Source organism: Pteropus vampyrus, unplaced genomic scaffold (genome assembly GCF_000151845.1).
Source record: "Pteropus vampyrus isolate Shadow unplaced genomic scaffold, Pvam_2.0 Scaffold43, whole genome shotgun sequence".
In the NCBI taxonomy this organism is placed as follows: domain Eukaryota; kingdom Metazoa; phylum Chordata; class Mammalia; order Chiroptera; family Pteropodidae; genus Pteropus; species Pteropus vampyrus.
Window position 1 is genome coordinate 4,163,077 of NW_011888824.1, and position 18,433 is coordinate 4,181,509.

The 18,433-nt window shown below is 33.0% G+C and overlaps 1 protein-coding gene across 1 annotated transcript in view; it reads right to left on the bottom strand.

Annotated features, from left to right (window-relative positions):
* Positions 1-18,433, bottom strand: part of RSPO3 (R-spondin 3) — a 75,050-nt gene that overhangs the window by 19,012 nt on the left and 37,605 nt on the right. The window lies entirely within an intron of this gene.

An 18,433-nucleotide genomic window follows, 5' to 3' on the forward strand; every position in this document is an offset into this window, starting at 1 on the left:
TTTTCAACGGGTATCACCTGAGCTAAGTGAAGATGAGCTTTGATTTTATTTGCAATTAAATACATAGATTTCTTTTCTTCTTTAAAGTACATCTTGAGTTTTTTCATTGTGCAAATTTTAGATTATTATAAAATCACCTAAAATTACTTTCTGGTGACTTCTAAGTTAAAGTACCTTTTTCCCCCTAACAACATTAAAACACATTGTGCTCTTTTAAAAGCGTATTCTTTTCTTCTGTTTGACCATAGCAATAATAGTCATGAAAAATAGCTGATCAAACAAATGGGATTTTAGGACTCAAAGAAGCAGATAGTAAGGAGTGAGTATTTTAGTTCTATTCACAAAAAAGGAAATAAGTTCCCTGACTTTGGAGCTCCAACTTCTTTTGTTACAGGCTTGTACTTCAGCTTCCTTTTCTGCTTAGTCATTGCTTTAACTCCCACTCTCAAATTAATTGCATGACCCTTGGAGATGAATGATCTTCCACTTAATCTTAGCCAATACAATCTGGACAACCTCAGGGTTGGTGAGGCTCCTCTTGGGTGGTTTTCATTTGTTTTAAGAACATTAAAGCATCTCATAAATCTATATTTATTATATTGGTGAGTAATCTACTATAATTAAATATGAAATGCTGAAGACAATGTTAAGGTAACATTGGGGTCACAAATCTCTTTTTATGGTGGTTACATGGCTACAAAAATACTCTGGAATTTGCTTTTGTCTTTATGTTTGCATCTGCTTAACATTACAAAGCATCCAACAGCATATCATTTTCAGATGGGCACTTTATAAGTGTTTTAAAATAATAGTGATGTTTTTGATGATAAATACATAATTCTTATAATAAAACAATTTAAAATGAATCTTAGAATATGGCTAAAAATACACTTATTCAATATAATATGTCCTCGCTCACCAGTATTAATTTGGTGAATCAGTCTTATACAGTCTTTAATAATATCCAGGTTTGGTAGTAGATCTCTTCTTACTAGTTTTTAGAATGAGTCTAGTATAGAGATGCAGAAATCAGGCTGAGTAATTAACGAAAAAATCAGCTATGGATCCATGAATTAGGAATCTGTGATTCAGAAAGTGATATAAGTGTGCTAAATTGACTTTAGCAATATTATCAGGGCGAAGGAAGATTTGTTAAGTACCTTAATATTGAAACAAACAGTTGTTTTCAGAGGTATTTAAATTATCAAAAAGTATGAAGTTTTCTTATGAAAAAAGAAATTCAATGTTAACAGGCAATATATTACATGATAACTGAAGCAATCTCCTATGACCAATATCCACTTGGCAGCACTAAATTAACCATATGCAACTGAAGAAAGTAACACAACTGCATGCCTTTCAAGTATATTCTGTAATTCACACTAGCAAAGCTCTGCCTTCTTTAGATTTTCTGAATTTTTAATATTCAGCAGGATGCATTCCCCACCTCCACCCCAACAAAAAACTAAATACTGTGCTTTGGGACTTTATCTTCATAGAAGAACTCTATTTTCTAAGTTAAAAACACAAACAAAAAATAAAGAAGAGATGCTAAGGGTCAAATATAGGGATGAAACTACAAATCAATAAATCTATACTGGAAAAATGTATTGTAAGAGGGGACAAATGAATTATAGAATATAAAGAGAATGGTGAGGTGAGCACTGACTATTTTCAGTAAACTGTGGAAATCCCTTCTTTTTATATGAAAATGTTCTATAAAATCTATTCACTAGAAAGTTTTAAAACTGAATAAATTTTCATGCATTTGTGCCTAAAGTCAGGTATGCAAATGAAAAAAGTCTAAAATTCTCTCTCATACGATTCTATGGCTAGTTTAAAGAGTTAAGATAAAGCTGCCCAAGGGTAGAAAGCTTCTCCATAAATCCAAATAATACGTCTCAGAAAACAGGCTCAGGAAAATTTTACTGAGTACTTCAAATGAAAATCTATTATATAACCGAGAATGAATACAGATAGGTCATAAAATAGGTTTTGTTTTAAAAAATGTGTTGGTGACTCTGTTTCTAGTTCTCTGACTCCATATGTATTATTTTTAATTACCATGTAGCACACATACACTTAATCTTTGAGTAAAATATAGTAAGTCTAGTTGCATTCTAATGACCCTGAAGAATATGGTGGCAGTGAGATCAACCTGAAAAGCCATGGTCCTCAAAAAAAGCCATTTTCCTAAGACAACGGCAGCAAAACAAATCCAGCAAGATGTATTTAGTTTCATAATATGTCTATTCCCCTGATTCCTTAATGTTCCATGTTTCTTTTACTCTCTTCACACCTCTTGGACTTTTCCTAATGGGAGGGAGCATATCCACTATTCCAAAACGAGGCTAAATGAAGTGTTTGTAAAAATACACAGGCAATGCCAAAATGACAACCACCAATTTGTTATTTCCATTAGAACATCCTTGAATTTGAAAAAAAAAAATTTAATTACGTTTCAAGTGCTTTAGAAGGCTTAATAGACTGCTAGTAGGTTTTACCACATCTTAATTCTAAAAATCTGTATATAACTTAAAGAAAACATATCCATGTGTTTCTGACTAACTTGCCATTAAGTTTATTTTGTGAGCTCAATTTCATGTCTAAAAAAATATTTAAAAGGCTCTTTAAGTTTTTAAGCCTTTGCTAAGAGCAAGGTATTACAAACATACATGCCATTAGAAATGGCTGGTCTTTGACAGACCAAACTAACGGCTGTAAATAGATATCTAATAATACTACTACAGGAAATAAACGCTCCCATCTTTTTGCAGACAAATAGATTACTACCCTCTGTTTGCCAACTTGGATGAACATGTCATACATTTATAATGATAGAATAAAACTCACATTCTGTTAACAGTTTTCCTTGTTTCTAAGGTTAAGCTACTATATTCTAGGAGAAATTCTTCATCATTGCCTTAGCTTTAAACTCACGTGCTTTCAGCAGATGTCTCCAGCAACTGAGAGCAGCATGCGATTTTTCCATATAGTCGTGAGTTCCCAAAGAACAAACCAAAAGTCATGCTGCATCTGCTTTATTCGCACATGCACATTGTGTTCTCTCTTGGAACTCTATCCACTTCAGGCTTGGAAGCCTCCTGGGAATGGAAATTTGCTCCATGTCTGGCGTATTCACTGATTCACATGACACTTGGGAGACCATATATACAGTACTTCATAAATTGAGTTCAAAATTTGAACCTTTGAAATACATTTTTTAGTGAATTTCATTTTATGTCTTCAATGTTATTTTATAGTAGTTGGATGGGGTATTGATTTTCACGACCTTTTAAAAAGCCAAACAAGGATCTTTATTAGGATCCATATTTAAACATAACCTCGCAAAAATTGCATAAAGCACTTAAAGCCTGAAGTCCACTAATTCTATTGACTGACTGTTTTTGTTTAGACAGAATGATGCTGCTAACATAACCCTTTACTGCATTTGAATATGATGTGGGAAATTTGTGAAAACCATTTGGCTTTAAAACATCCCTGTGATTTGAGGCGAAAGGGAATCACTGGCCAATTTGCACATAAGTTCAAGTTTGTTCTTTGAATAATAGAATGGTTATAAAACAGAAAGAAAGACTTAGCAGTTTTGGTGGTAGAAATGGAACACTCTCAATTTTATCAGCAACAACAATAATAAGAAATAGTGGTTAACGCCAACCACACACGTGGTGCGTATAAGTAGAAAATGTCAGACAAAGGAATAAACGGTCATCTTGAACATGTGGCAAAAGCGTTGAAAGACATAGGAAGAAAGTTGGATTAACACACAAAAGATCCAGGTTCTAGTCCTGATTCACTTGTTTACTAGTTCACCACACTCCTAAGGTAGTTATAAATGCTTTTCGGCCTTAGTTATTTGGTCTCACTAGACCTGAATAGAGTCAGGTCTGAATTTGAGTCCAGTGTCTGTCACTGTGATTTTAAGTTAATTATACTCAATGCCTCAATTTCCTTATTTTTAAAATGGAGTTGATAATAACAATGAATGGATGCCCAAAATATTTAAAGGGCTACATGAGATAAATATGCAAATTACCAAACTTTAGACAAATTATATAATTAAATCACAGCCCAATCAGAAAGAATCTGTCAATGGATACGGTTATTTGATTTAAATAAGTATGTACAACTCAAGGAAATTATTTTTCTGTCTTTTGGCTTTTTGTAAAATGATTTGAGGTCCACTATAATTCCCTTGAAAAACCATTTTTACTCCTTCAATAACTAGAAGTCTCATTTCTATTTTAATCTTCTTATCAGGTTCCCAGAATAATATAACAAGGTAACTAAATACTGTGTCCTAACTCCTTAGTGTCCAGAGGTGAATAAATCCCCTTCCAGTTGTTATATTATTTAGTGGGAACCTGTAGAATATTAGGATTTAAATCAATTCAGAATTTGAATATTATTTTTTAAAAAGTTTATGATTTTAAAAGTTATACATGTTAAACAATTTGGTTTTAGACTGTGAGATCAATAGTTAATAGCATATTATTGAGAGCAATGTAGGCTTGTAAAACAGGCAATTTAGTTTAAAGGGATAGAGTTTCATGGAAAATCAATGTTTAATATGATGGATTAAAAATATTTTTATGTTTCCTATGAAACTAGGTGTTTGCAGTTAGAGGATTCTGGGTCACATGTTGTAGTTTTATTCTTTTCATTATTCCAAATGCATATATTCAAGTTCTTTGGGTCTTAAACTAACTTATTTTTAAATTTTAGTATTGTGCACATAGTTTTACTTAAGCAATAAACATCTGTCATCTGCCATTTATTAATATTAATTATAAATGGTCAGTGGCTCATAGCATCCAAGTATAGCAGCTGAGATTTTTCTAAATCTGACCTCCTTAGAGTTTATATAAAAAATGTTCAGAGTAGTTTTCCTAAGTTCTGTGCCAATTTAAGGCTGGTTTGCAACCTAGTGTTTTAGATTATGCATTTAGCAATCAAAAAAGTACATATAAATGACAGAAATCTTGATAAAAGCATAGTGCCAGGGGATTATATGGGACAAATAACAAGAAAAGATATTGTTCAGAATGATATCTATATCATATATTAAACATTGCTACAAGTTAAAGGTTATGTGTACAGTGCATAGGAATGTTACAAAATTTCATGTCTCTTTTCTATAGTGTTGCTGTTTCAGATGACAAATGTGGAAGCAACATTTTCATAAATAAATGAATATCAATTTGAGGAGAAAACCAAGAAACAGACAAATACAAACCTCAGTATGTTAGTGTATCTTGAGAGAGGTAGTGTTCACAGCTCCTTATTTCTTGTCGCCCTAAACAAACATCCTACAGCTACAGCATAATATATACTACAACATCTGACATAACCTCTGTATGATGCCTTAGGGGACACACTGATACGTTCTTCTTTTCTGAGATTCAAGAAATTTTGATAAGAAACAATATTGTGCTTTACTACAGTTAAGAGTCCACAGGAATATCAAGTTCAGGTTTTAACATAAAACATAAAAGAGATTGGAAATCTTCTTTAATGGTTTCATACTCTAGCGCAGGACTATTAGTTGGCCCTTGCTTCAATAATGCATTTCCATATTTTTTAAATTATTTTAAATTGTGGTAAAATGTTCATAACATAAAACTTTCCATTTTAATCATGTTTAAGTGCACAGATCAGTGGAATTAAGTATATTCACAATGTTGCATAACTATCACTATCTTCTATCTCCAGAAAACTTTTCATCTTCCAAAACTAAAACTCTATACCTATTAAATAACAATTCCCCATTTCCACCTACACCCAGCCCCTGGCAACTACCATTCTACTTTCTGTCTCTATAAATTTGATTACTCTAGGTATCTCATATAAATAGAATCATATAGTATTTGTTTTTTTTGTGACTGCTATCTGTAGATAGCCCAGCAATGTATTACCAGGAGCAAAGCAAGACTCAGTAAAATGCCCATTAAAAAGATTGCTCTTCTCCCTGTAAGAAACCTCTTGCCTGCCTCTTCACTACCATGTGTGTGTACTCCTTCCTAGACCATCTTTTCAGGTAGAACTTTCTTAGCCTAATGCTCAAATCTGCTGTCCACAATACTTGGCCCTAAGCCACCCAAGTGTTGAAAATAAATTTACTAAGAAAATTCTATTTTATTGAAGGGAGACTGTCTCTTTTCCATTGTAGCATCTAAGCATAGCTCAAGTAGGCGGCTCCCTTTCCTGTTTAAAAATAGAGCTGATAAGAAATGATTAAAAAAAAAAAACAGGTATAAAGTTAGTACGGTAATACATTATTAATTATCTGTATGGCTCCACAAATTGGATTAGTAATATCAACACAGTTGTTAATGGAAAGCAGTAAAACAATACTACAGAAAATTTGCGGAAATTGCAATGCACCAGGACTGGGACAAGGTCACTTGGCTAAAGTAATTTAATCTCTTCAGGTGTTGGTGTCATTTATTGTCAAAAAAGGATGGTGAACTATGCATCTTTAAGATTCCTTTGACTCTCTCATTTTTGATGTTTCATATGTTGCTCTTACTATACAAGAGACATAAGATTAGTAATAATACACATCTCCTTTTAATTACATTAGTAGAGGAACAAGTGAGTTTATGAGGGATCAAAGGCAAGAAAGCTTATGTATATATATGGATCACCATGGGTACACACAAATACATTTACACTAGTGTACCTAGCACTGTCTAGCACACAATTATTAATAAAGGTTTGTTGAATGAACACCTACACATATAAGATTATAGTATTTAACAAGCTTTAGAAATAATCAGCAAACCCAAAGGAAAAGTTGTGATTATTTGAAAGATAGGAAAACTTACTATAAGTATAGTCAAATAAATAGCAGAGTACAAAAAATATTTGCTATACACATTAGGTTAATAAATTTGCTATACAAAAGGTTAATAAACTTACTATACAAAGAGTTCTTATACTGATTCAGAAAATTACTTAATAGGAAAACAAGCAAAACATATAAATGAGTATCCTGTAAAAATCCAAATAATGAATAAAACATGATTCGTCTTACCGATACTCAGAAAACTGCCAATAATAAACTAATACCATTGTTAACACATCAGATTAGCAAGAATTAAAAAAAACTGATAACATCCAGTTCTGGCAAGTATATAAGAAAACAGGCATTTGTGATACACTGCAAATATTAACTGTTAAAAACTTTTTGAAAACCAATCTGGCAGAATACCTTAATATTTAAAATATGAACATACTTTGATCCATCCACCCAATGTTTGGGTGTTTTATATTAGATCTCATAATTATTGAATGCTTACCATGTGCCAGACAAAAGTCTTAAGAGTTTTATATAAACTCATTAACCACCCCCACACACTACATAATGTCTTACTATAACTGTGAGGTAGTTACTGTTATTCCCCTTTTACAGATGAGGTAAGTAGGGTATACAAAGGCTAATACTATATTTAGAAAGTGAGTGTATCAGTTCATTAACGTTATAAAGATTATTATAGTAGTAAGACCAAAATCCAGGAAATGATGTTACTATACACGTATACCATTAGGGTATATTGTATATATACTACTATGGTATCTATACATATCATAACATGTAACTGTTATTGATATTTAAAAACAATGCTTTTGTGAAAACTAAACAACAAAACAAATAAACGATTAATCCAGAGTTGAATCAAGATGGTTCTGCCTTTTACAGTATTTCAGTATGTTTTCACCTTACTAAGCTGACACTGCAGGTATTAAACATTATATTTTAAAAATTGCGAACACAAAAAGAAACAACAATTCTAGGAGTAGATAATTCTTTGAAAATCAAAGGCATGGGAGGAAAGGATAAGGCAAGAGACGTTCACTAAGGGTATAAACACAGTAGGAAGCCAAAGGGCTGAGGACGAGAAATTAAACAGAAAAACTCCCTTTCCGTACACATTTCAGAAAAAAATTTGACAGACTGACTATGTGTGAATCCACCTTAGGTATGCCCGTGGAATACTTTAGTAAACTGTGTCTTAGCTATTGAAACAAACCAAATTTGAAATAACCAAATTCTTTTATGATTTTGGTGTTGCATGGAAAACAGAAATACATCATATCAGATGTTTACAGTGTGTATTTATTATTCTGAGGGATATTTCACTATCATATGTCCATATTCCATAAAAAATTATTAGCCATATAATTAGCATTCTACTAATTACATTATGGAAAACCAGGTTATTATTTCTGTCAATTAGGGTAATAAGGTTGCAATTAGATATTAACCGCTGATCCTAAATATGCATATATTTCTATGTCTATCTTATTTTTGGAATTCGCAATTATTTACATTTCCCAAGTGTGAATTTAATGTGTTGATATTTCCTTGCCTAAACTGTGATATTTTTCAAAATATCAGTGAAAAATAAGTGACATTGTGCTTCTAGACATTAGATTTTATATAAAGTAAAAGTAAAAAAATGGACATGTTTGCATTGAGATATAAAACGTAACTGAACTCTGTTTAGAAATTCTTTGTTAAATCTGGTCCTTTGCAAAAATAAGAAAACAGACTTTTCCAGCAGAAATAATAAATAAACAAAACAACTCTTTACAAGCCAAATTTCTCAATTATGACTGCCTGGCCTCACAGAGGCTAGAGTTATGACCTGGTGGTATATACACAATATAAACACAAAAGTTCAGTAATTAGGTTTGAGTTAATTTTAAAGTTTCAGTGGCCTGGTGCATAATCAAGCAAAAGGTCATTACCCATACTGGTACATTTCACACAGAACACTCAGCAGCTAGAAGTGGAAATGGTCATGTCTTTACTTAAGCTTGTACAAATCAATCCCAGAAACCACTCACATGAGTAGTGGATTCTTTTTCTATTCATTTCAGACTCAGTTAACTCACATTAAAAATGTTTTTACCAAACTAGAGAAATAAAAAAAAAAAATTAAAATATTATTAGCATTCTGCTGGACATGTCTCTCTAGTCTAAAATAGATGGAGAAAAACTTTGGTTATTCTTCCTCACTTAATTTTTTCCCCCATAAATAATATTGGACATGATTACTCTATAGAAAAGAATAAGCTTCTAGATTTTGTAAATTTTAAACTTATTTTGGAAGGGGGACATTTGCATTGTTTTGTCAGCCTAGCACCCTTGTTTCTACATAGAACTGCCACTCAAAATGGTCCACATATTCTTGGCTTCAACGATGGTCATGTGACTTGGGCATACCAATCACAGTACTCCAGTCTCCCTGTTTCAGTGATTAGTTCAAGGGGTGGACATGTGACCCAAGTAAGGTCAATTTTAGTCCATTCATGAGATTGGATGAATGGACACTGGAAGAGAGAAAACTATCCTTTTGTATTGAGAGCAATATAAATATAGATTTAGAGCTGCTGGGAGCCAGCTTTTCCCTGAATAGAGAAAGTTTTTCTGAGTAGAGAAAGGCTTTCTGCAACAGGGGAGAACAAGGCCAATAAACAACGAGAAACAGAGGCAGAATGAATTGAAATGGTGAGAAAGAGCTAAGTAATATTGTTTGAGTATTTAGAGCAAGCTGTGCCTAAAGTCAATAGTTTTCTTTTTGCTTACGGTAATTTGAAATCTGTCATTTTCAACTAAAATGTCCTGATGAATACAAAGGGGATAGATAACAGTGAGCTTGGTGAAAAAAGGTTATCAATGAGGGATAAATACTGACATGTTGTTTTTTCTGTTCTACCAATAGTTACACATATTTAAAAACAATGTTTTTGGAGAAACTGAAAGATAGAAAAAATTATAGAAAAGCATTTCCACTTTAGGACATGAAAAACGGAGTGCTTTAAATGAAAGGTAAAAGGGTCTGAACTGAAGACTAAATGGAAAGAGGAATACACATAATAAAGAGCAGAAACGTAGTGGATTAAGAGGTTTTCAAGAATTTGTTATTTATACCCATTTGCCTGTTAATAATAATAGCCTACTGGTGCCACGCACTGTGCTAGAAACTATGCTTCGATTTTTCCATCACTAAAAAAAACAGATCTCATTCTATTTGGAATTTGCTTTGACAGTACTATAAAAGGATTAAACCAGCTGAGTGGTACATTCCCATTCATGATGCTAAAATGATATAATTTTAATGTAAACGAGTTTGAGAATGTTTCTGTTTCAATGAAATCACAGAATCTAATTGTAACCTGATTGTATTTGCTTAGTCACACCTCTTGGGAAGCCTAAGGACACAGTATCCAGCCCTCTCTGCCAGGCTGTAACAATCTACAGTTAGTCTGTAACGCTTCTATGAAGAAGTTGCTGGAGTAGATAAAAGGAGAACGAGATAATGATCTATGGAAAGAATAATTCTTTTGTGCCTTCGAATGTGAGGTATCTTCTCTGCCAAAGAGGTTTCAGCAGCACCAGCAGTTTCAAGGAGTGACTGTATTCTGGAGGTGGGAAAGAGGACAGGGGCATGAAAGGAGGAAGTGTCTTTTGCTGGAGAAATGTTTACTTTGTAATTAGCAAAGGACAAGAAGGACCTTTTGGAAACTATACTTGGGGGTCCAAAATTTAAATTTATGCTGATGCTCTCCTAGTCTCTCTCTAGAGAACCCTCCTAATTGGCAGGGATCTCAGTTGGCTAGAACAGGCTGCAAATGAAGCCAAGGTCTTGGGGTCATTTCTCCAAAGGGCCTGTTAACTCAGCTCTGTTCCACAGCCACAAGCTGGATCTTTAACCCTACTTAGCCATCTTGCAAACACTTATTAGCACATCAACGTGGCCGTCACAGAAAAAAGTCAATATTCACCTTGTGACCAAAACAAAAAGCATGCAGAGATATTTCATCTTGCCAGAATAAACAAATGTCTTCGTAAACGTGTTAGCAAATTCTAATGAAGACTGCAGCTACTGATGAAGCAAATCCCAAAGAAAAAAATCTGTCCATGTTACAAGTGAGCTGATCATCAATGCTCATTATCTTATAGACCAATATAAACCATGGTGCCAAGATCTAAAATATAGGATTCATGATGGCAGGGAAATTTGTGTTTTGTTTGTTTCTTTTGTTCATTTTATATCCTCAACACCTAAGGGCGTCTAGCAGATAAATAGTGCTTTAATAAATATTTGTTAAGTGTATGAAGGTATCTTGGCTTTGCCTTTTATTTATTCTTTCTATTCTGCTCTTTATAAATTGAAAAGTACAATAGGAATAACCTCTTAACAACATCTATATCAAACATTGAGTGTATTTTTACAAAGGAAGACAGTACCTTAGATAGTAAGAGAACTTTGAATGAGCAGTCCTACTCATCTCACTGCAAACAAGAGAAAAGGCCTCTGTGGTAGGTTGCAAAAGAGGTTACAATTCTCCACTCATTTCTGTATATGCATACTGACTTGCAAAATAACTTTATGGCTTCTCCTACAAGAGACACAATCTATTTCTTCAGCTCTTGAATCAGGACTGGCCTTGTGAATTGCATAGGCTAACAGAATGTGGTGAAAGTAAAATTATGCTAGGTTGAAGCCTCAAGTGAAACTGCTTCTCCTCTCCCTCTTAAAACTTTGTAGAACCCCTAGCCACCTTGGCAGTGATAGAAACATAGTAGTTTCTTCAGTCAGTCCTCAGCCAGCCAACTACATGAGCGAGCCCAGCTGGAATTGCACGGAGGATCTCAGCTCAAATTGCTCATCCACATTTATCGTTATTGTTGTTTTAAGCTTCTATGTTTGGGGATTATTTTTATGTAGCAAAAGCTAACTGAAACAACTTCACTCTCGTGCACAGGATGTAAACAATGACAAAATTATTGTTTGCTTGGGGGCTAAAGAATGCTTTTTCTACTATAGCTACTACTCTATTCAATAACCTGACCCATATGTGTTATGTTATACATACTGATGGATCTAAAAGCTTTAGATATTTACAAACATTATTAAAAAATTTGAGAAAATATAAGCATTTGTCTGGATAATTTATTATAAAAATGGTTTTAGAGTAGGGATGCTGAGGTATACATCAACACAGCAGAAAAAGCCTAAAAATGATTATTCTTTCACCGTAGCAAGGAAGGGACTGCACAGATAATCGTTTAACTCTTAAGTATTTCCCATTTGAACTCTCACCACCATGAATAATATCTCCCGAATCTTAAAGAGCTTGTAAAAATAGAATACTATGAATTTGGTATTAATTTTAAAGAGATAACTGCTGGTTGACTCATAAAAAAATAATACAGTACCTAAGATTGAAAGGCATGAAATAAAAGGCTTCTTATTTTCTGCTGAGCCTTTCCTTTAAGATTGAGAAGTTTTATAAACCACAACAGGATTGTGAAATATTTTAGAGGCAAGAAACTTTACTATTGTCAATACATTTCTTTCAACATTTATCTAGGTGCTGGCTACGATCCTTCTACTCCATTTTTAACAGAAGGAAGTAAATGGTAGTATACATAAAGGATCTCGGTGTGGTTTTCAACCCACGAATCTAGGAAACTGAGAAGCTTCACAAAGATCCTGTCATTGCAATGTCAATGGCAGAGAAAACAATGAGAGAGGTTGGGATCTGTTGCAGAGGCTATAACATTATTTTGGCTATATGGATAAGAAAGTATGACACATAACCATTGAGTTTGCAAGCTGATGCTTCATGGATTAAATTGGAGTTGGTAGAAAAGAAACCAAAAAGAGTAAGAGTTGAATAATCCAGCTAAGGAGGGAAAACATAATCAAATAAGGCCAGGGAATATAGGCCATGAGAGATCATGACTGGAAGGGATCTGAAGACAAACCATGATTTTTATGGCTCCTATAGTACCTACATCCCTTAAAAACAGTAGTACACCTGCATTAATGTTAAAAGCCTGCCATTTAAGTTAGGTTGTGGTATATACGAGCTGTAACCTTTTGATCAGCAACAACTATACTCTAGGTCTGGTTCTAGTACTTAAAAAATTTAGAGAGAAAATTTTGAAATATTAGGTGGAATTATATGAAACTGCTAATATTTGGCTGTTTGTGACTGACACAAATGGCAGCTTCATATGGTTCAACCTAATGGAGAGGAGAGCACTAAAAAAGCAAGAGATAGTTGTAATCACATAGTAAGTCTTGATGAAGAGAAAGGTAAATAGTAATTAAACAACTGGTAGGCTTCTCCACTGAGGACATTAAATGAAAAATTGGGCTTAGCCTTTAAGAGAAGATACATACATTTATATTAGGGAACATCGCTCTGAAAGAATGTGTTATTTACTGTAATGAACTACCTTTCTAGGACGTTTTAACATAGGTGAATATTTTCGTGTGGTAATAAAATATTTTAAATGAAAAGAACATTAATTTTTAATAAAAATTATAATTGCCTTTGTATGGATCGGGGAGCAAAATTTCCCCTCTGTTCTACCATCTTGTCCTTGTTACCAAAGCTTTCCACCAAGTGCAGGTTTTCAGTGGTGGCAACAGGTCCACCACAGAATCTGAACAACCAACCTATTTGGGTAGGAACTGACTAGACTCCAAGAAGGAATAACAAAGAGAGGTCACTGAGTTTAGAACAGGGTTCCTCATCCTTGACATTAGCAGATAATTTTTGTTGTGTGGGACTGTCCTGTGTGTCGTAGGACATTTAGCAGCATCCCTAGTCTCTACCCACTAGATGCCTATAGCATTCCCGCTGCTAAGTTGTGATAGTCAGAACTGTCTTCTGGGGAGCAAAATCATGCTGATTGAGAAACACAGTCTCTAATGTCACTATTATATCAGCTTTGCACTTTGTTGAATTTTCTCCAGTATATCAAAGGGCTAGTCTACTGATCAGGTAGAGGGAAAGAGCAGAAAGTTCCCATCCTCCAGTGCTTATGCAAGATGAGTGTCTGTGGGCCAGCTGGTCCTCCTCCATGAACTGAAGGTGGGGAGAGGACATCATCAAAATACTCTAAGCCAGCTGGCATCCTACAATATTGAGCTAATGAATCCATCTATTTAGATTTTGAGGACTATTCAGGAAATATTGGATAAATGACTTATTTCGAATTTGAACAAACATTTAAATAAACCTTTCCTGTAGAAAACTCAACTATTCATGACTGGAATAGGTGGTATAAAGATTTTAAAAAGTAAACTAAAAAACAGAGGAGCAAACCTAGGAAACAAGCAGGCAAATATTTTTTATTTGCTTGATTTTTTTAAACTGTTTTTTTGCTGTAATTTTAAATGTAGTGCTCATGATAAATATAATGTCTATTTATAATATTGATAAATATAATGTATATTTAAGATATGATTAAGAATTTGTAAGCTAACATATAACACTTTTGCTTTATGTAAAACATACTAGACATTTACTACCAGACTTTTTAATTTTGGGAAGGCACATAAGACAACCTATAATATGTTCAAATAATGCAATAATCCCACATATATTTCTTCCGTGGAAATGTCTCTGGACATTTTATTTATTTATGTTTTAAGAGATTCCTTTTCCCTTTCTCTGCTGGGAGGGATGCTATTTCTTCCTGACACCGAGAAAGCTGATCCTACCCCATTTCATCTGTGACTGCTCTTCTCTTTCCTTTCTATCCCAAGATCATGCGCTGCATGTAATTAATTAGTGTGGTCTTCATGCAATTAGCCAAGGAACAAAATTTCTTTCATTCTTTGTAAATTGCCTCAAAACCCAATATGTATAAAAAATTCTCTTCACAGAAAACAAGTGTTGGCACCCTCACGCACTGTTGGTAGGATTGCAAATTGGTACAGCTACTATGAAAAACAGTTTGGAGGGTCCTCAAAAAATTAAAAAGAACCACTTATGGCCCAGCAATTCCACTTCTGGGTACTTATCCAAAGAACACCAATACACCAATTCAAAAATATATATGCACCTCTATGTTCACTGCAGCACTATTTACAATAGCCAAGATATGAAAGGAATCTAAGTGCCCATCAATAGACAATTGAATAAAGAAGTTGTGGTAGATATATACAATGGAATATTATTCAGCCATAAAAAAAAAATTTTATTGTTTGCAACAACGCAGATGGACCTAGAGGATATTATGCTAAGTGAAACAAGTCAGACAGAGAAAGACAAATACCATATGATTCCACTTACATGTGGAATTTAAGGAACAAAATAAACTAACAAACAAAATGAAAACAGATTCATAGATACAGAGAACAAACTGGTGATTGCCAGATAGAATAGGGGTTGTCGGGAGGCTAAGTGAAAAGGTGAAGGAATTAAGAAGTACAAATCGGTAGTTATAAAATAGTCACATGGATGTAAAGTACAGCATAGGGAATATTGTCAATAATATCTTAATAACTATGTACAGCGCCAGGTGGGTACTAGACTAATCAGGAGGATCACTTCATAAATTATATAAATGTCTAACCACTATGCTGTATACCTGAAACTAATATAAAATAATATTGAATATCAGCTCTAATTGAAAAATAAAAACTTAAAAACAAAAGAATAAAAAAGAAATTCTCTTCAGTCAATTAAGGAATTTACAAATGAATGAGAAACATGTTTGGTATTCTTCCTTTCTCTTTCCCTACCCCCGATACACATATAAAAATCACCCTTTTGCATTAAAAGCAGTCACATATATATTTTCCTGTCCTGTTTCACTCCCCCTTATCTAAGATGATTACACCTAGTATATCAAAAAAGTCAATAAATGTAAGTTGACAACCATTGAAACCATTTCTCTTTGCTTATTTTTATTTCAATATATTGTTTTAGTGCATATGTGATAGTACTCTATGTATTAGCCTTTATAATCTCTCAAATATATCCTAAGTATCTCTGATATTTTAGGTATATAGTTTAACTGAGATTGGCTCAAGCTAGAAACTATGGCAATGGTAGTAACTTCTTATCAAAGCTAGTAATTGTTGGAGAAGTTAAGATTAAAGGGTAGCATGTCAGGTAAAGGGAAATAATCTTAAATGATGCAAATAGTACATCAGATAAAAATTCAGACTTGGGGCTACAGAAATTACATTTTTCTCTGCGGATTCATTTACTATAACTATTCTAAGCATAAGAAGAACATTAGTAAAGAAAAATATGTGTGTGTAAGATTAGCAATCATTTTTTCTACTATATATATATATTAAAAAGTATCTCACTACTAGAATAATCCATACTGTTACTAAAATCTAGTTACTTCTATTCATCTGATTTGTGTACATTTTGGAAAGTCATTTCTGGATCTTATCATTCTTCTCCAGAGACTTTGCCTCTGGAAATTACAAAACAGCAGAAAAAATCCTGAACACTTACTCTACACCTTTTCCAAATATGACTTATTTACCTCTGCCTATTGTTAACCTCTTAGGCAGGGATGATAGATGTAAGTTTAAAATTAAGATTTTGGGGCTAAATTTTATTTTTAAAAACCTTATCTTTTAACTTACTCATCTAGAAATGCTCAATCCATGAACCTAAATGATCTTATTTTATGAATCTATAAACCTATAGGAGCAACTCAAGTAATAGCTATTCTAGTGACAGGAAAAATGATCTTTATCATTTTATTGTGTTTATGTATTGTTTAACACTATATGTATACACACATATATATAATCTCCACACATGTGCACACATACATGCACACACATATACACATTATATCTCAGAGCCTAAATGAGAATTTTCTGAGTAATAGTATTTTGATATGATATTTGATATATAATGGCTTATCCAGAGGTGATAAATACTTTTATATTTGGTTTCTTCATGTTCAAATAGGATATTTGATAGGTTACCATTAAAAAAAGCTAAGAAAACTGCTAGGTTAGAAAGTAAGGAATGAAGAAAGAATTGGTTCCCTTTCTATTTTAAATTTTTAGGCTACATGAGAAAAATTTTTGACACATAAAAAGATGAATGAAAATTAATAAAAGTGGAACTAAATCTGGAATTTAACTATAAAATGTAACCCATTATTTCCTACTTGGTTGTCTACACATTATTAAATTTGAAGAAGAATAAACATCTACATTTTATATTTGTATAAAGTTCTTTTTTGTAAATATAAAATATCACCATATTCTATCGGAGGGGAGGTAAATAGATCAGAAAGAAACTTTTAAGCCAAGCTTATGTCACAGGTTACTATTTTAAACTTCTCGTGGTATTATTTATCTTATCCATTCTTAGTTTTAAAAAGTGACATTTTTAATGTTAATGTTTAAGTCAAGTGCTAGCAGAACATATTAGGAGACCACATTCTCAAATAAAAGAAATAAAGTGTAATTAATACCATAATTTAATTTTTCTATTGAATAAAATTTTCTTCACTTATATGTTAAAAGCCAAGTATACTGAATACCGATTAGTAATGTAGAATCTTTGTAGAAAGAATAATATGAGCAAAGACCACCTGTAAGTCATTAAATTTCCAGAAAATTTAGTAAACATAAGTACATGTACGGGTATGAGAGCTTACCAACAAGTAGAGTGATGAAATATTTGATTTCCAAATCCAACTTTAAAATCTAAGATGTTTTAAATTAATTGGTAACAAATGCCAAAAAGACCTTTTCCACTAGCCAACTTTCATTCCTTAAGCCTAATTTTAATCAAAACCTCTTACGGATTTATAAAAGCTTGAAGTTCCCTTTAAAATAATTCATGTTTTCAAGGATTTTATCACATTAACTACTTGATTACTAACGGCAACAATAGGCTCTATACTTTTTGGTGATGGTATAGTGCAAGACACTTTGCAAAGTACAGGTGAACCAAGTTCTTTCTTGTATGAGTGATATTCAAGCTTGCACAGCATCCCCTCTGTGTTCGTATTGAACTTCATTGACACACATACATTCTCCCTTACTATACGGTATTGTGATTATCTGTTTAAACACCTCAGCCCTCTATTGTACTCTGAATGAACGTTTAGGATAGAAATTGTACCCTATTCAGTTGTGAACCTCCAAGACTTAGCACTGTGCATAGTCATAAAGTAAATTTCAATAAAATGATGCTGAATTAATGAAAGAATGAATGAATGAAATATGCAAAAGAAATTCAACTAGAGGCAGCCAAACTCCTTTTAAGCTATAATTAATTGAGAAGATCATTTATTGACTCACCAGATAATTACCGATAGTATTTTAAAGCTTTATAAAATATTTGTAAGCAGTGGTGCTGAAGACATTAGTGAGAAAGATTAAAAAAAATTAAATTTTAAAAGTCAACAGTTTCTAGGTGGAAGTTTAATTACCTTAAAACATCATATTAAATGGTATATTTCTCATTGGCAATTATAAGATTTTAGAACAAGCCCTGACACAGAATTATTTAATATTGATCTAATAGGTTCTGTAATCTGGTATATAAATTAGTGAAATGTGAAAAAAAATTGGGTGAATCAAATGTCATTAACAGTTGCATTTTA